Here is a 14,948-nt window from a genome sequence, read left to right as displayed (position 1 = left end):
GAAAGCACTGACAGTGCTGGCTGTGTGTGGGGAGCACTGACAGTGCTGACTGTGTGGTGGGAGCACTGACAGTGCTGGCTGTGTGGGGGGAGCACTGACAGTGCTGGCTGTGTGGGGGAGCACTGACAGTGCTGGCTGTGTGGGGGGAGCACTGACAGTGCTGGCTGTGGGGGGGCCGCACTGACAGTGCTGGCTGTGTGGTGGGAGCACTGACAGTGCTGGCTGTGTGGTGGAAGCACTGACAGTGCTGGCTGTGTAGTGGGAGCACTGAGAGTGCTGGCTGTGTGGGCGGAGCACTGACAGTGCTGGCTGTGTGGGGGGAGCACTGACAGTGCTGGCTGTGTGGGGGGAGCACAGACAGTGTTGGCTGTGTGGGGGAGCACTGACAGTGCTGGCTGGGTGGGGGAGCACTGACAGTGCTGGCTGTGTGGGGGAGCACAGACAGTGTTGGCTGTGTGTGGGGAGCACTGACAGTGCTGGCTGTGTGGTGGGTGCACTGACAGTGCTGGCTGTGTGGTGGGAGCACTGACAGTGTTGGCTGTGTGGGGGGAGCACTGACAGTGCTGGCTGTGTGGTGGGAGCACTGACAGTGTTGGCTGTGTGGTGGGAGCACTGACAGTGCTGGCTGTGTAGGGGAGCACTGACAGTGCTGGCTGTGTGGGGGAGCACTGACAGTGCTGGCTGTGTGGTGGGAGCACTGACAGTGCCGGCTGTGTGGTGGGAGCACTGACAGTGCTGGCTGTGAGGGGGGAGCACTGACAGTGCTGGCTGTGTGGTGGGAGCACTGACAGTGATGGCTATGTGGGGGGAGCACTGACAGTGCTGGCTGTGTGGGGGGAGCACTGACAGTGCTGGCTGTGTGGGGGAGCACTGACAGTGCTGGCTGTGTGGTGGGAGCGCTGACAGTGCTGGCTGTGAGGGTGGAGCACTGACAGTGCTGGCTGTGTGGGGGGAGCACTGACAGTGCTGGCTGTGTGGTGGGAGCACTGACAGTGCTGGCTGTGTTGTGGGAGCACTGACAGTGCTGGCTGTGTGGGAGAAGCACTGACAGTGCTGGCTGTGTGGGGGAGCACTGACAGTGCTGGCTGTGTGGGGGTAGCACTGACAGTGCTGGCTGTGTGGTTGGAGCACTGACAGTGCTGGCTGTGTGGGGGATCACTGACAGTGCTGGCTGTGTGGGGGGAGCACTGACAGTGCTGGCTGTGTGGTGGGAGCACTGACAGTGCCGGCTGTGTGGTGGGATCACTGACAGTGCTGGCTGTGTGGGGGGAGCACTGACAGTGCTAGCTGTGTGGTGGGAGCACTGAGAGTGCCGGCTGTGTGGTGGAAGCACTGACAGTGCTGGATGTGTGCGGGGAGCACTGACAGTGCTGGCTGTGTGGGGGGAGCACTGACAGTGCTGACTGTGTGGGGGGAGCACTGACAGTGCTGGCTGTGTGGGGGAGCACTGACAGTGCTGGCTGTGTGGTGGGAGCACTGACAGTGCTGGCTGTGAGGGTGGAGCAATGACAGTGCTGGCTGTGTGGGGAGAGCACTGACATTGCTGGCTGTGTGGTGGTAGCACTGACAGTGCTGGCTGTGTGGTGGGAGCACTGACAGTGCTGGCTGTGTGGGGAAAGCACTGACAGTGCTGGCTGTGTGTGGGGAGCACTGACAGTGCTGGCTGTGTGGGGGGAGCACTGACAGTGCTGGCTGTGTGGTCGGAGCACTGACAGTGCTGGCTGTGTGGGGGGAGCACTGACAGTGCTGGCTGTGGGGGCGGCGCACTAACAGTGCTGGCTGTGTGGTGGGAGCACTGAAAGTGCTGGCTGTGTGGGTGGAGCACTGACAGTGCTGGCTGTGTGGTGGGAGCACTGACAGTGCTGGCTGTGTGGTGGGAGCACTGACAGTGCTGGCTGTGTGGGCGGAGCACTGACAGTGCTGGCTGTGTGGGGGGAGCACTGACAGTGCTGGCTGTGTGGGGGGATCACAGACAGTGTTGGCTGTGTGGGGGAGCACTGACAGTGCTGGCTGTGTGGGGGAGCACTGACAGTGCTGGTTGTGTGGGGGAGCACAGACAGTGTTGGCTGTGTGGGGGAGCACTGACAGTGCTGGCTGTGTGGTGGGAGCACTGACAGTGCTGGCTGTGTGTTGGGAGCACTGACAGTGTTAGCTGTGTGGGAGGAGCACTGACAGTGCTGGCAGTGTGGTGGGAGCACTGACTGTGCTGGCTGTGTGGTGGGAGCACTGACAGTGCTGGCTGTGTGGGGGAGCACAGGCAGTGCTGGCTGTGTGGTGGGAGCACTGACAGTGCTGGCTGTGTGGGGGGAGCACTGACAGTGCTGGCTGTGTGGGGAGCATTGACAGTGCTGGTTGTGTGGGGGTGCACTGACAGTGCTGGCTGTCTGGGTGGAGCACTGACAGTGCTGGCTGTGTGTGGGAGCACTGACAGTGCTGGCTGTGTGGGGGAGCACTGACAGTGCTGGCTGCGTGGTGGAAGCACTGACAGTGCTGGCTGTGTGTTGGGAGCACTGACAGTGCTGGCAGTGTGGGGGTGCACTGACAGTGCTGACTGTGTGGTGGGAGCACTGACAGTGCTGGCTGTGTGGGGGTGCACTGACAGGGCTGGCTGTGTGGGGGGAGCACTGACAGTGCTGGCTGTGTGGGGGGAGCACTGACAGTGCTGGCTGTGTGGGGGGAGCACTGACAGTGCTGGCTCTGTGGTGGGAGCACTGACAGTGCGGGCTGTGTGGTGGGAGCACTGACAGTGCTGGCTGTGTGTGGGGAGCACTGGCAGTGCTGGCTTTGTGGTGGGAGCACTGACAGTGCTGGCTCTGTGGTAGGAACACTGACAGTGGTGGCTGTGTGGGGGAGCACTGACAGTGCTGGCTGTGTTTGGAGCACTGACAGTGCAGTCTGTGTGATGGGAGCACTGACAGTGCTGGCTGTGTGGGGGAGCACTGACAGTGCTGGATGTGTGGTGGGAGCACTGACAGTGCTGGCTGTGAGGGTGGAGCCCTGACAGTGCTTGCTGTGTGGGGGAGCACTGACAGTGCTGGCTGTGTGTGGGAGCACTGACAGTGCTGGCTGTGTGGGGGGAGCACTGACAGTGCTGACTGTGTGGGGTAGCACTGTCAGTGCTAGCTGTGTGGGGGAGCACTGACTGTGCTGGCTGTGTGGTGGGAGCACTGACAGTGCTGGCTGTGCGGGGGAGCACGGACAGTGCTGGCTGTGTGGTGGAAGCACTGACAGTGGTGGAAGCACTGACAGTGCTGGCTGTGTGTTGGGAGCACTGACAGTGCTGGAATTGTGGGGGTGCACTGACAGTGCTGACTGTGTGGTGGGAGCACTGACAGTGCTGGCTGTGTGGGGGTGCACTGACAGGGCTGGCTGTGTGGGGGGAGCACTGACAGTGCTGGCTGTGTGGGGGGAGCACTGACAGTGCTGGCTGTGTGGGGGGAGCACTGACAGTGCTGGCTCTGTGGTGGGAGCACTGACAGTGCGGGCTGTGTGGTGGGAGCACTGACAGTGCTAGCTGTGTGTGGGGAGCACTGGCAGTGCTGGCTTTGTGGTGGGAGCACTGACAGTGCTGGCTGTGTGGTAGGAACACTGACAGTGCTGGCTGTGTGGGGAGCACTGACAGTGCTGGCTGTGTAGGGGAGCACTGACAGTGCTGGCTGTGTGGTGGGAGCACTGACAGTGCTGGCTGTGTGGTGGGAGCACTGACAGTGCTGGCTGTGTGCGGGGAGCACTGACAGTGCTGGCTGTGTGAGGGGGAGCACTGACAGGTTCTGGCTGTATGGGGGGAGCACTGACAGTGCTGGCTGTGTGGGGGGAGCACTGACAGTGCTGGCTGTGTGGGGAGCACTGACAGTGCTGTCTGTGTGGTGGGAGCACTGACAGTGCTGGATGTGAGGGTGGATCACTGACAGTTCTGGCTGTGTGGGGGAGCACTGACAGTGCTGGCTGTGTGGTGGGAGCACTGACAGTGCTGGCTGTGTGGTGGGAGCACTGACAGTGCTGGCTGTGTGGTGGGAGCGCTGACAGTGCCGGCTGTGTGGTGGGAGCACTGACAGTGCTGGCTGTGTGGGGGGAGCACTGAAGTGTTGGCTATGTGGGGGGAGCACTGAAAGTGCTGGCTGTGTGGGGGGAGCACTGACAGTGCTGGCTGTGTGGGGGAGCACTGACAGTGCTGGCTGTGTGGGGGGAGCACTGACAGTGCTGGCTGTGTGGTGGGAGCACTGAGTGCTGGCTGTGTGGGGAAAGCACTGACAGTGCTGGCTGTGTGTGGGGAGCACTGACAGTGCTGGCTTTGTGGGGGAGCACTGACAGTGCTGGCTGTGTGGTCGGAGCACTGACAGTGCTGGCTGTGTGGGGGGAGTACTCACAGTGCTGGCTGTGGGGGGGGGCGCACTGACAGTGCTGGCAGTGTGGTGGGAGCACTGACAGTGCTGGCTGTGTGGGGGAGCACTGACAGTGCTGGCTGTGTGGTGGGAGCACTGACAGAGCTGGCTGTGTGGGCGGAGCACTGACAGTGCTGGCTGTGTGGGGGAGCACTGACAGTGCTGGCTGTGTGGGGGGAGCACAGACAGTGCTGGCTGTGTGGGGGAGCACTGACAGTGCTGGTTGTGTGGGGGAGCACAGACAGTGTTGGCTGTGTGGTGGGAGCACTGACAGAGCTGGCTGTGTGGGCGGAGCACTGACAGTGCTGGCTGTGTGGGGGGAGCACTGACAGTGCTGGCTGTGTGGGGGGAGCACTGACAGTGCTGGCTGTGTGGGGGAGCACTGACAGTGCTGGCTGTGTGGGGGAGCACTGACAGTGCTGGTTGTGTGGGGGAGCACAGACAGTGTTGGCTGTGTGGGGGAGCACTGACAGTGCTGGCTGTGTGGTGGGAGCACTGACAGTGCTGGCTGTGTGTTGGGAGCACTGACAGTGTTGGCTGTGTGGGGGGAGCACTGACAGTGCTGGCTGTGTGGTGGGAGCACTGACAGTGCTGGCTGTGTGGTGGGAGCACTGACAGTGCTGGCTGTGTGGGGGAGCACTGACAGTGCTGGCTGTGTGGTGGGAGCACTGACAGTGCTGGCTGCCTGGTGGGAGCACTGACAGTGCTGGCTGTGTGGGCGGAGCACTGACAGTGCTGGCTGTGTGGGGGGAGCACTGATAGTGCTGGCTGTGTGGGGGAGCACAGACAGTGTTGGCTGTGTGGGGGAGCACTGACAGTGCTGGCTGTGTGGGGGAGCACTTGACAGTGCTGGTTGTGTGGGGGAGCACAGACAGTGTTGGCTGTGTGGGGGGAGCACTGACAGTGCTGGCTGTGTGTTGGGAGCACTGACAGTGTTGGCTGTGTGGGGGGAGCACTGACAGTGCTGGCTGTGTGGTGGGAGCACTGACAGTGCTGGCTGTGTGGGGGAGCACAGACAGTGTTGGCTGTGTGGGGGAGCACTGACAGTGCTGGCTGTGTGGTGGGAGCACTGACAGTGCTGGCTGTGTGTTGGGAGCACTGACAGTGTTGGCTGTGTGGGAGGAGCACTGACAGTGCTGGCAGTGTGGTGGGAGCACTGACTGTGCTGGCTGTGTGGTGGAGCACTGACAGTGCTGGCTGTGTGGGGGAGCACAGGCAGTGCTGGCTGTGTGGTGGGAGCACTGACAGTGCTGGCTGTGTGGGGGGAGCACTGACAGTGCTGGCTGTGTGGGGAGCATTGACAGTGCTGGTTGTGTGGGGGTGCACTGACAGTGCTGGCTGTCTGGGTGGAGCACTGACAGTGCTGGCTGTGTGTGGGAGCACTGACAGTGCTGGCTGTGTGGGGGAGCACTGACAGTGCTGGCTGCGTGGTGGAAGCACTGACAGTGCTGGCTGTGTGTTGGGAGCACTGACAGTGCTGGCAGTGTGGGGGTGCACTGACAGTGCTGACTGTGTGGTGGGAGCACTGACAGTGCTGGCTGTGTGGGGTGCACTGACAGGGCTGGCTGTGTGGGGGAGCACTGACAGTGCTGGCTGTGTGGGGGGAGCACTGACAGTGCTGGCTGTTGGCTCTGTGGTGGGAGCACTGACAGTGCGGGCTGTGTGGTGGGAGCACTGACAGTGCTGGCTGTGTGTGGGGAGCACTGGCAGTGCTGGCTTTGTGGTGGTTGTGGTGGGAGCACTGACAGTGCTGGCTGTGTGGTAGGAACACTGACAGTGGTGGCTGTGTGGGGGAGCACTGACAGTGCTGGCTGTGTTTGGAGCACTGACAGTGCAGTCTGTGTGATGGGAGCACTGACAGTGCTGGCTGTGTGGGGGAGCACTGACAGTGCTGGCTGTGTGGTGGGAGCACTGACAGTGCTGGCTGTGAGGGTGGAGCCCTGACAGTGCTTGCTGTGTGGGGGAGCACTGACAGTGCTGGCTGTGTGTGGGAGCACTGACAGTGCTGGCTGTGTGGGGGGAGCACTGACAGTGCTGACTGTGTGGGGTAGCACTGTCAGTGCTAGCTGTGTGGGGGAGCACTGACTGTGCTGGCTGTGTGGTGGGAGCACTGACAGTGCTGGCTGTGCGGGGGAGCACGGACAGTGCTGGCTGTGTGGTGGAAGCACTGACAGTGGTGGAAGCACTGACAGAGCTGGCTGTGTGTTGGGAGCACTGACAGTGCTGGAATTGTGGGGGTGCACTGACAGTGCTGACTGTGTGGTGGGAGCACTGACAGTGCTGGCTGTGTGGGGGTGCACTGACAGGGCTGGCTGTGTGGGGGGAGCACTGACAGTGCTGGCTGTGTGGGGGGAGCACTGACAGTGCTGGCTGTGTGGGGGGAGCACTGACAGTGCTGGCTCTGTGGTGGGAGCACTGACAGTGCGGGCTGTGTGGTGGGAGCACTGACAGTGCTAGCTGTGTGTGGGGAGCACTGGCAGTGCTGGCTTTGTGGTGGGAGCACTGACAGTGCTGGCTGTGTGGTAGGAACACTGACAGTGCTGGCTGTGTGGGGGAGCACTGACAGTGCTGGCTGTGTAGGGGAGCACTGACAGTGCTGGCTGTGTGGTGGGAGCACTGACAGTGCTGGCTGTGTGGTGGGAGCACTGACAGTGCTGGCTGTGTGCGGGGAGCACTGACAGTGCTGGCTGTGTGAGGGGGAGCACTGACAGGTTCTGGCTGTATGGGGGGAGCACTGACAGTGCTGGCTGTGTGGGGGGAGCACTGACAGTGCTGGCTGTGTGGGGAGCACTGACAGTGCTGTCTGTGTGGTGGGAGCACTGACAGTGCTGGATGTGAGGGTGGATCACTGACAGTTCTGGCTGTGTGGGGGAGCACTGACAGTGCTGGCTGTGTGGTGGGAGCACTGACAGTGCTGGCTGTGTGGTGGGAGCACTGACAGTGCTGGCTGTGTGGTGGGAGCGCTGACAGTGCCGGCTGTGTGGTGGGAGCACTGACAGTGCTGGCTGTGTGGGGGGAGCACTGAAGTGTTGGCTATGTGGGGGGAGCACTGAAAGTGCTGGCTGTGTGGGGGGAGCACTGACAGTGCTGGCTGTGTGGGGGAGCACTGACAGTGCTGGCTGTGTGGGGGGAGCACTGACAGTGCTGGCTGTGTGGTGGGAGCACTGAGTGCTGGCTGTGTGGGGAAAGCACTGACAGTGCTGGCTGTGTGTGGGGGAGCACTGACAGTGCTGGCTTTGTGGGGGAGCACTGACAGTGCTGGCTGTGTGGTCGGAGCACTGACAGTGCTGGCTGTGTGGGGGGAGTACTCACAGTGCTGGCTGTGGGGGGGGGGCGCACTGACAGTGCTGGCAGTGTGGTGGGAGCACTGACAGTGCTGGCTGTGTGGGGGAGCACTGACAGTGCTGGCTGTGTGGTGGGAGCACTGACAGAGCTGGCTGTGTGGGCGGAGCACTGACAGTGCTGGCTGTGTGGGGGGAGCACTGACAGTGCTGGCTGTGTGGGGGGAGCACAGACAGTGTTGGCTGTGTGGGGGAGCACTGACAGTGCTGGCTGTGTGGGGGAGCACTGACAGTGCTGGTTGTGTGGGGGGGGCACAGACAGTGTTGGCTGTGTGGGGGAGCACTGACAGTGCTGGCTGTGTGGGGGAGCACTGACAGTGCTGGTTGTGTGGGGGAGCACAGACAGTGTTGGCTGTGTGGGGGAGCACTGACAGTGCTGGCTGTGTGGTGGGAGCACTGACAGTGCTGGCTGTGTGTTGGGAGCACTGACAGTGTTGGCTGTGTGGGGGGAGCACTGACAGTGCTGGCTGTGTGGTGGGAGCACTGACAGTGCTGGCTGTGTGGTGGGAGCACTGACAGTGCTGGCTGTGTGGGGGAGCACTGACAGTGCTGGCTGTGTGGTGGGAGCACTGACAGTGCTGGCTGCCTGGTGGGAGCACTGACAGTGCTGGCTGTGTGGGCGGAGCACTGACAGTGCTGGCTGTGTGGGGGGAGCACTGATAGTGCTGGCTGTGTGGGGGGAGCACAGACAGTGTTGGCTGTGTGGGGGAGCACTGACAGTGCTGGCTGTGTGGGGGAGCACTGACAGTGCTGGTTGTGTGGGGGAGCACAGACAGTGTTGGCTGTGTGGGGGGAGCACTGACAGTGCTGGCTGTGTGTTGGGAGCACTGACAGTGTTGGCTGTGTGGGGGGAGCACTGACAGTGCTGGCTGTGTCGGGGGAGCACTGACAGTGCTGGCTGTGTGGTGGGAGCACTGACAGTGCTGGCTGTGTGGGGGAGCACAGACAGTGCTGGCTGTGTGGTGGGAGCACTGACAGTGCTGGCTGTGTGGGGGGAGCACTGACAGTGCTGGCTGTGTGGGGGAGCATTGACGGTGCTGGTTGTGTGGGGGGAGCACTGACAGTGCTGGCTATGTGGGTGGAGCACTGACAGTGCTGGCTGTGTGTGGGAGCACTGACAGTGCTGGCTGTGTGGGGAGCACTGACAGTGCTGGCTGTGTGGTGGGAGCACTGACAGTGCTGGCTGTGAGGGTGGAGCACTGACAGTGCTGGCTGTGTGGGGGAGCACTGAAAGTGCTGGCTGTGTGGTGGGAGCACTGACAGTGCTGGCTGTGTGGTGGGAGCACTGACAGTGCTGGCTGTGTGGTGGGAGCACTGATAGTGCCGGCTGTGTGGTGGGAGCACTGACAGTGCTGGCTGTGTGGGGGAAGCACTGACAGTGTTGGCTATGTGGGGGGGAGCACTGAAAGTGCTGGCTGTGTGGGGGGAGCACTGACAGTGCTTGCTGTGTGTGGGGAGCACTCACAGTGCTGGCTGTGGGGGGGGGCGCACTGACAGTGCTGGCTTGTGTGGTGGGAGCACTGACAGTGCTGGCTGTGTGGGGGAGCACTGACAGTGCTGGCTGTGTGGTGGGAGCACTGACAGTGCTGGCTGTGTGGTGGGAGCACTGACAGTGCTGGCTGTGTGGGCGGAGCACTGACAGTGCTGGCTGTGTGGGGGGAGCACTGACAGTGCTGGCTGTGTGGGGGGGAGCACAGACAGTGATGGCTGTGTGGGGAGAGCACTGACAGTGCTGGCTGTGTGGGGGAGCACTGACAGTGCTGGTTGTGTGGGGGAGCACAGACAGTGTTGGCTGTGTGGGGGAGCACTGACAGTGCTGGCTGTGTGGTGGGAGCACTGACAGTGCTGGCTGTGTGGTGGGAGCACCTCCCGCGGTCCCCCTCCCCCAGCAGCCACGGTCCCCCTCCACCAGCAGCCGCGGTCCCCCTCCCCCAGCAGCCGCGGGTCCCCCTCCCCTCCCCCCAGCAGCCGCGGTCCCCCTCCCCTCCCCCAGCAGCCACGGTCCCCCTCCCCAGCGGCCGCGGTCCCCCTCCCCCAGCAGCCGCATCCCCCTCCCCCAGCAGCCACGGTCCACCTCCCCCTCCCCCAGCAGCCGCGGTCCCCCTCCCCCAGCAGCCGCGGTCCCCCTCCTCCAGCAGCCGCGGTCCCCCCTCCCCCAGCAGCCGCGGTCCCCCTCCCCCAGCAGCCGCGGTCCCCCTCCCCCAGCAGCCGCGGCCCCCCTCCCCCAGCAGCCGCGGTCCCCCTCCCCCACACAGCCACGGTCCACCTCCCCCTCCCCCAGCAGCCGCGGTCCCCCTTCCCCCAGCAGCCGCGGTCCCCCTCCCCCAGCAGCCGCGGTCCCCCCTCCCCCTCCCCCAGCAGCCGCGGTCCCCCTCCCCCATCAGCCGCGGTCCCCCTCCCCCAGCAGCCGCGGTCCCCCCCAGCAGCCGCGGTCCCCCTCCTCCAGCAGCCGCGGTCCCCCTCCCCCAGCAGCCGCGGTCCCCCTCCCCCAGCAGCCGCGGTCCCCCTCCCCCAGCAGCCGCGGTCCCCCTCCCCCAGCAGCCGCGGTCCCTCTCCCGCAGCAGCCGCGGTCCCCCTCCCCCAGCAGCCGCGGTCCCCCTCCCCCAGCAGCCGCGGTCCCCGTCCCCCAGCAGCCGCGGTCCCCCTCCCTCAGCAGACGCGGTCCCCCTCCCCCCAGCAGCCGCGGTCCCCCTCCCCCAGCAGCCGCGGTCCCCCTCCCCCAGCAGCCGCGGTCCCCCTCCCCCAGCAGCCGCGGTCCCCCTCCCCCAGCAGCCGCGGTCCCCCTCCCCAGCAGCCGCGGTCCCCCTCCCCCAGCAGCCGCGGTCCCCCCCAGCAGCCGCGGTCCCCCTCCCCCAGCAGCCGCGGTCCCCCTCCCCCAGCAGCCGCGGTCCCCCTCCCCCAGCAGCCGCGGTCCCCCTCCCCCAGCAGCCGCGGTCCCCCTCCCCCAGCAGCCGCCGTCCCCCTCACCCAGCAGCCGCGGTCCCCCTCCCCCCAGCTGCCGCGGTCCCCCTCCCCCAGCAGCCGCGGTCCCCCTCCCCAGCAGCCGCGTTCCCCCTCCCCCAGCAGCCGCGGTCCCCCTCCCCCAGCAGCCGCGGTCCCCCTCCCCCAGCAGCCGCGGTCCCCCTCCCCCAGCAGCCGCGATCCCCCTCCCCAGCAGCCGCGGTCCCCCTCCCCCAGCAGCCGCGGTCCCCCTCCCCCAGCAGCCGCGGTCCCCCTCCCCCAGCAGCCGCGGTCCCCCTCCCCCAGCAGCCGCGGTCCCCCTCCCCCAGCAGCCGCGGTCCCCCTCCCCCAGCAGCCGCGGTCCCCCTCCCCCAGTAGCATTGTCTCGGGTCGGACAGTTTGATGGTGCTGTTTATTTGATGTGTATATAATGTTTATTTTGATCTGTTTTCCCTGAGATTGCCTGTCCTGCCCGCTCTTCCCGCGGGCAGGGTGAGGCAGCGCCCGCCGCTGGCATCGGCCTGGAGCTGGGACACAACAAAGCAAAACAGACCAGAAGTAACTGAAGGACAAAACAAAATGTGGGGAGTGCCCCAAACCGCGGGTGGAGCACAGCCCCAACAGAACAGGAAAAGAGACCAAACCTCACCCAATACCCGCCCAATGAAAGTGGGAGAATGGGGGTCGGTCCGGCAGCCCACACCCTGCGGGGCCCAGCCAGCCCGGAAAGCTTCGAGTGTGCCCGTGGGCAGCGCCTGCCCCCGCTCCAGGGACCCCCAGCCGCCACCCAGCCCTTCCCACGGCACCCACAGCCCGGCCCTCCGCCACCCAGCCCTGCCCACGGCACCCACAGCCCGGCCCTCCGCCACCCAGCCCTTCCCATGGCACCCACAGCCCGGCCCTCCGCCACCCAGCCCTGCCCCCGGCACCCACAGCCCGGCCCTCCGCCACCCAGCCCTTCCCATGGCACCCACAGCCCGGCCCTCCGCCACCAGCCCTTCCCACGGCACCCACAGCCCGGCCCTCCCCCACCCAGCCCTGCCCACGGCACCCACAGCCCTCCCCCACCCAGCCCTTCCCACGGCACCCACAGCCCTCCGCCACCCAGCCCTTCCCACGGCACCCACAGCCCTCCGCCACCCAGCCCTTCCCACGGCACCCACAGCCCTCCGCCACCCAGCCCTTCCCACGGCACCCACAGCCCGGCCCTCCGCCACCCAGCCCTTCCCACGGCACCCACAGCCCTCCGCCACCCAGCCCTTCCCACGGCACCCACAGCCCGGCCCTCCGCCACCCAGCCCTTCCCACGGCACCCACAGCCCTCCCCACCCAGCCCTTCCCACGGCACCCACAGCCCTCCGCCACCCAGCCCTTCCCACGGCACCCACAGCCCGGCCCTCCGCCACCCAGCCCTTCCCACGGCACCCACAGCCCTCCCCCACCCAGCCCTTCCCACGGCACCCACAGCCCTCCGCCACCCAGCCCTTCCCACGGCACCCACAGCCCGGCCCTCCGCCACCCAGCCCTTCCCACGGCACCCACAGCCCTCCCCCACCCAGCCCTTCCCACGGCACCCACAGCCCTCCGCCACCCAGCCCTTCCCACTGCACCCACAGCCCTCCCCACCCAGCCCTTCCCACGGCACCCACAGCCCTCCGCCACCCAGCCCTTCCCACGGCACCCACAGCCCGGCCCTCCGCCACCCAGCCCTTCCCACGGCACCCACAGCCCTCGGTCACCCAGCCCTTCCCACGGCACCCACAGCCCGGCCCTCCGCCACCCAGCCCTGCCCACGGCACCGACAGCCCTCCGCAACCCAGCCCTTCCCACGGCACCCACAGCCCGGCCCTCCGCCACCCAGACTTCCTACGGCACCCACAGCCCTCCGCAACCCAGCCCTGCCCACGGCACCCACAGCCCTCCGCCACCCAGCCCTTCCCACGGCACCCACAGCCCTCCCCCACCCAGCCCTTCCCACGGCACCCACAGCCCTCCGCCACCCAGCCCTTCCCACGGCACCCACAGCCCTCCGCCACCCAGCCCTTCCCACGGCACCCACAGCCCGGCCCTCCGCCACCCAGCCCTTCCCACGGCACCCACAGCCCGGCACTCCGCCACCCAGCCCTTCCCACGGCAACCACCGCCCTCCCACCCAGCCCTTCCCACGGCACCCACAGCCCTCCGCCACCCAGCCCTGCCCACGGCACCCACAGCCCTCCGCCACTCAGCCCTTCCCACGGCACCCACAGCCCGGCCCTCCGCCACCCAGCCCTTCCCACGGCACCCACAGCCCGGCCCTCCGCCACCTACCCTTCCCACGGCACCCACAGCCCGACCCTCCGCCACCCAGCCCTTCCCACGGCACCCACAGCCCTCCGCCACCCAGCCCTTCCCACGGCACCCACAGCCCTCCGCCACCCAGCCCTTCCCACGGCACCCACAGCCCTCCCCCACCCAGCCCTTCCCACGGCACCCACAGCCCTCCGCTCCGCCACCCAGCCCTGCCCACGGCACCCTCCGCCCTCCGCTCCGCCAGCCACCCGAATGGAGATTGGCGGAGGTGCGGATTCCTGAGCAGCGCCTCCCTTACGACAGCCGCCACTCCTGACGGGGGAGAGCTGCGGCGCCTGGAGACCGTGTTCCAGACTTTGAGGAGGTCCTGGTACAAGACGGGCAGCGCCAACAGAGAGTTCCGAAGACCCTGCTGGTCCACAGACAGGAGCTGCACGTCGTAGTTCAGGCCGAGCCCCTGGGGGGAGAAATCCGTCGCCAGGGCCCCACCGTGGAGGAGGCTCAGCGTCCAGGTAACGCTGCAGAGTCTGAGGGTGGAAAGTGGCAGTCTGGGTGCGGAGGCACACCAGCGCCTGACCGCCCTCCGCCATCGGTAGACTCCAGACCTCCGCAGCGACCCCGTGCAGTCGATTGTCCCGGAGGAACCGAAGCCGGGCTCTCTGGATGGTGGGACAAAGCCAGGGGGGGGGGGGGGGTCAGTGACCAGCCGGGACCACAGCATGGAGGCGATCAGCTGGTTTATGACGAGAACTCGGCCCCTGGGGGACAGCACTCGGAGCCGTCCTGTCCAGCGTCCCAGACCAGCGGTGATCTTGGTCTCCAGCTCCTGCCCGTTCGCCGGCCAGGCTCCCTCTGCCGGGCAAAGATGGACTCCCAGGTAGAGGCTGTTGGTCCGACTCCAGCTGAAGGGCCCGAGCTCCTCCGGGAGGGGCTCCACCTGCCACGGACCGACCAGGAGTCCGGAACATTTGGCCCAGTTGATCCGTGGGGAAGACGCGGCGGAGTAGACAGCTTGGCTCTCTCGCATCCTCCGGGGGTCCCCGGGGTCAGTGACCATGAGGAACACGGCATCAGCGTCCGCCGAGAGGACCACCCCCACGTCCGGCTCGCGCAGAACCAGCCCCGTGAACCCCCTCCGCAGGAGGCACAGGAAAGGCCCCACGCAGAGGGAATAATGTTGGCCGGACAGGGGGCAGCCCTGACGCACTCCTCTCCCAAAGCGAAGGGGCGCCGTCAGGGACCCGTTAACCTTAATCAGACTCTCCGAGGCGGCGGACAGTAACGGGTCCGGGCCACAAAATACCACCCGAACCCGACAGCTCGCAGAGTCCCGAGCAAATCCCCGGGCCCCACCCTGTCGAACGCCTTCTCCTGGTCAAGAGACAGGGAGGCGCTCGGCATACCAGTCCTCTGGGTAAAGTGAATAATGTCCCGGGCCAGGTGGATATTGTCATAGATTGTGCGGTCCGGGACTGTGTAGGACTGGTCAGGGTGGATCATGTGGTCCAGCTCGGGGCCAAGGCGTAAACACAGCACCTTGGCGAAGATTTTATAGTCCGTGCTGAGGAGGGAGACCGGTCGCCAGGTCTTAAGTCGGTGGAGATCCCCCTTCTTGGGCAGCCTGGCAATGACGGCCCTGCGCCCCAAAAGGGCATCTCCCCGGTCGCGATTACATTCCCCCAGGACCCCTGCATAGTCACTCCCCAGGACGTCCCAACACGCCCTGAAGAACTCCACGGTCAGCCCGTCCAGCCCTGGGGATTTGCCCCGTGAGAGGCTGTCCAGGGCGCCGGTCAGCTCTTGGAGGTTGATGGCATTATTGAGCTTCCCGGCGCCCTCCGGGCCCACCTGCGGCAGGTCCTCCCACAGAACTCTGCAAGCGTCCTCGCTGGACGGACCCGGAGAGAAGAGGTCGGAGTAAAAATCCCTGATCAGGGTCCTGACCCCCTCCGGATCCGAGACGAGGGGCCAGTCGTCGGCCAACAGCGTAGAA

Source organism: Scyliorhinus torazame, chromosome 5, assembly GCF_047496885.1.
Source record: "Scyliorhinus torazame isolate Kashiwa2021f chromosome 5, sScyTor2.1, whole genome shotgun sequence".
In the NCBI taxonomy this organism is placed as follows: domain Eukaryota; kingdom Metazoa; phylum Chordata; class Chondrichthyes; order Carcharhiniformes; family Scyliorhinidae; genus Scyliorhinus; species Scyliorhinus torazame.
Note: the sequence above shows the minus strand (reverse complement) of the source record.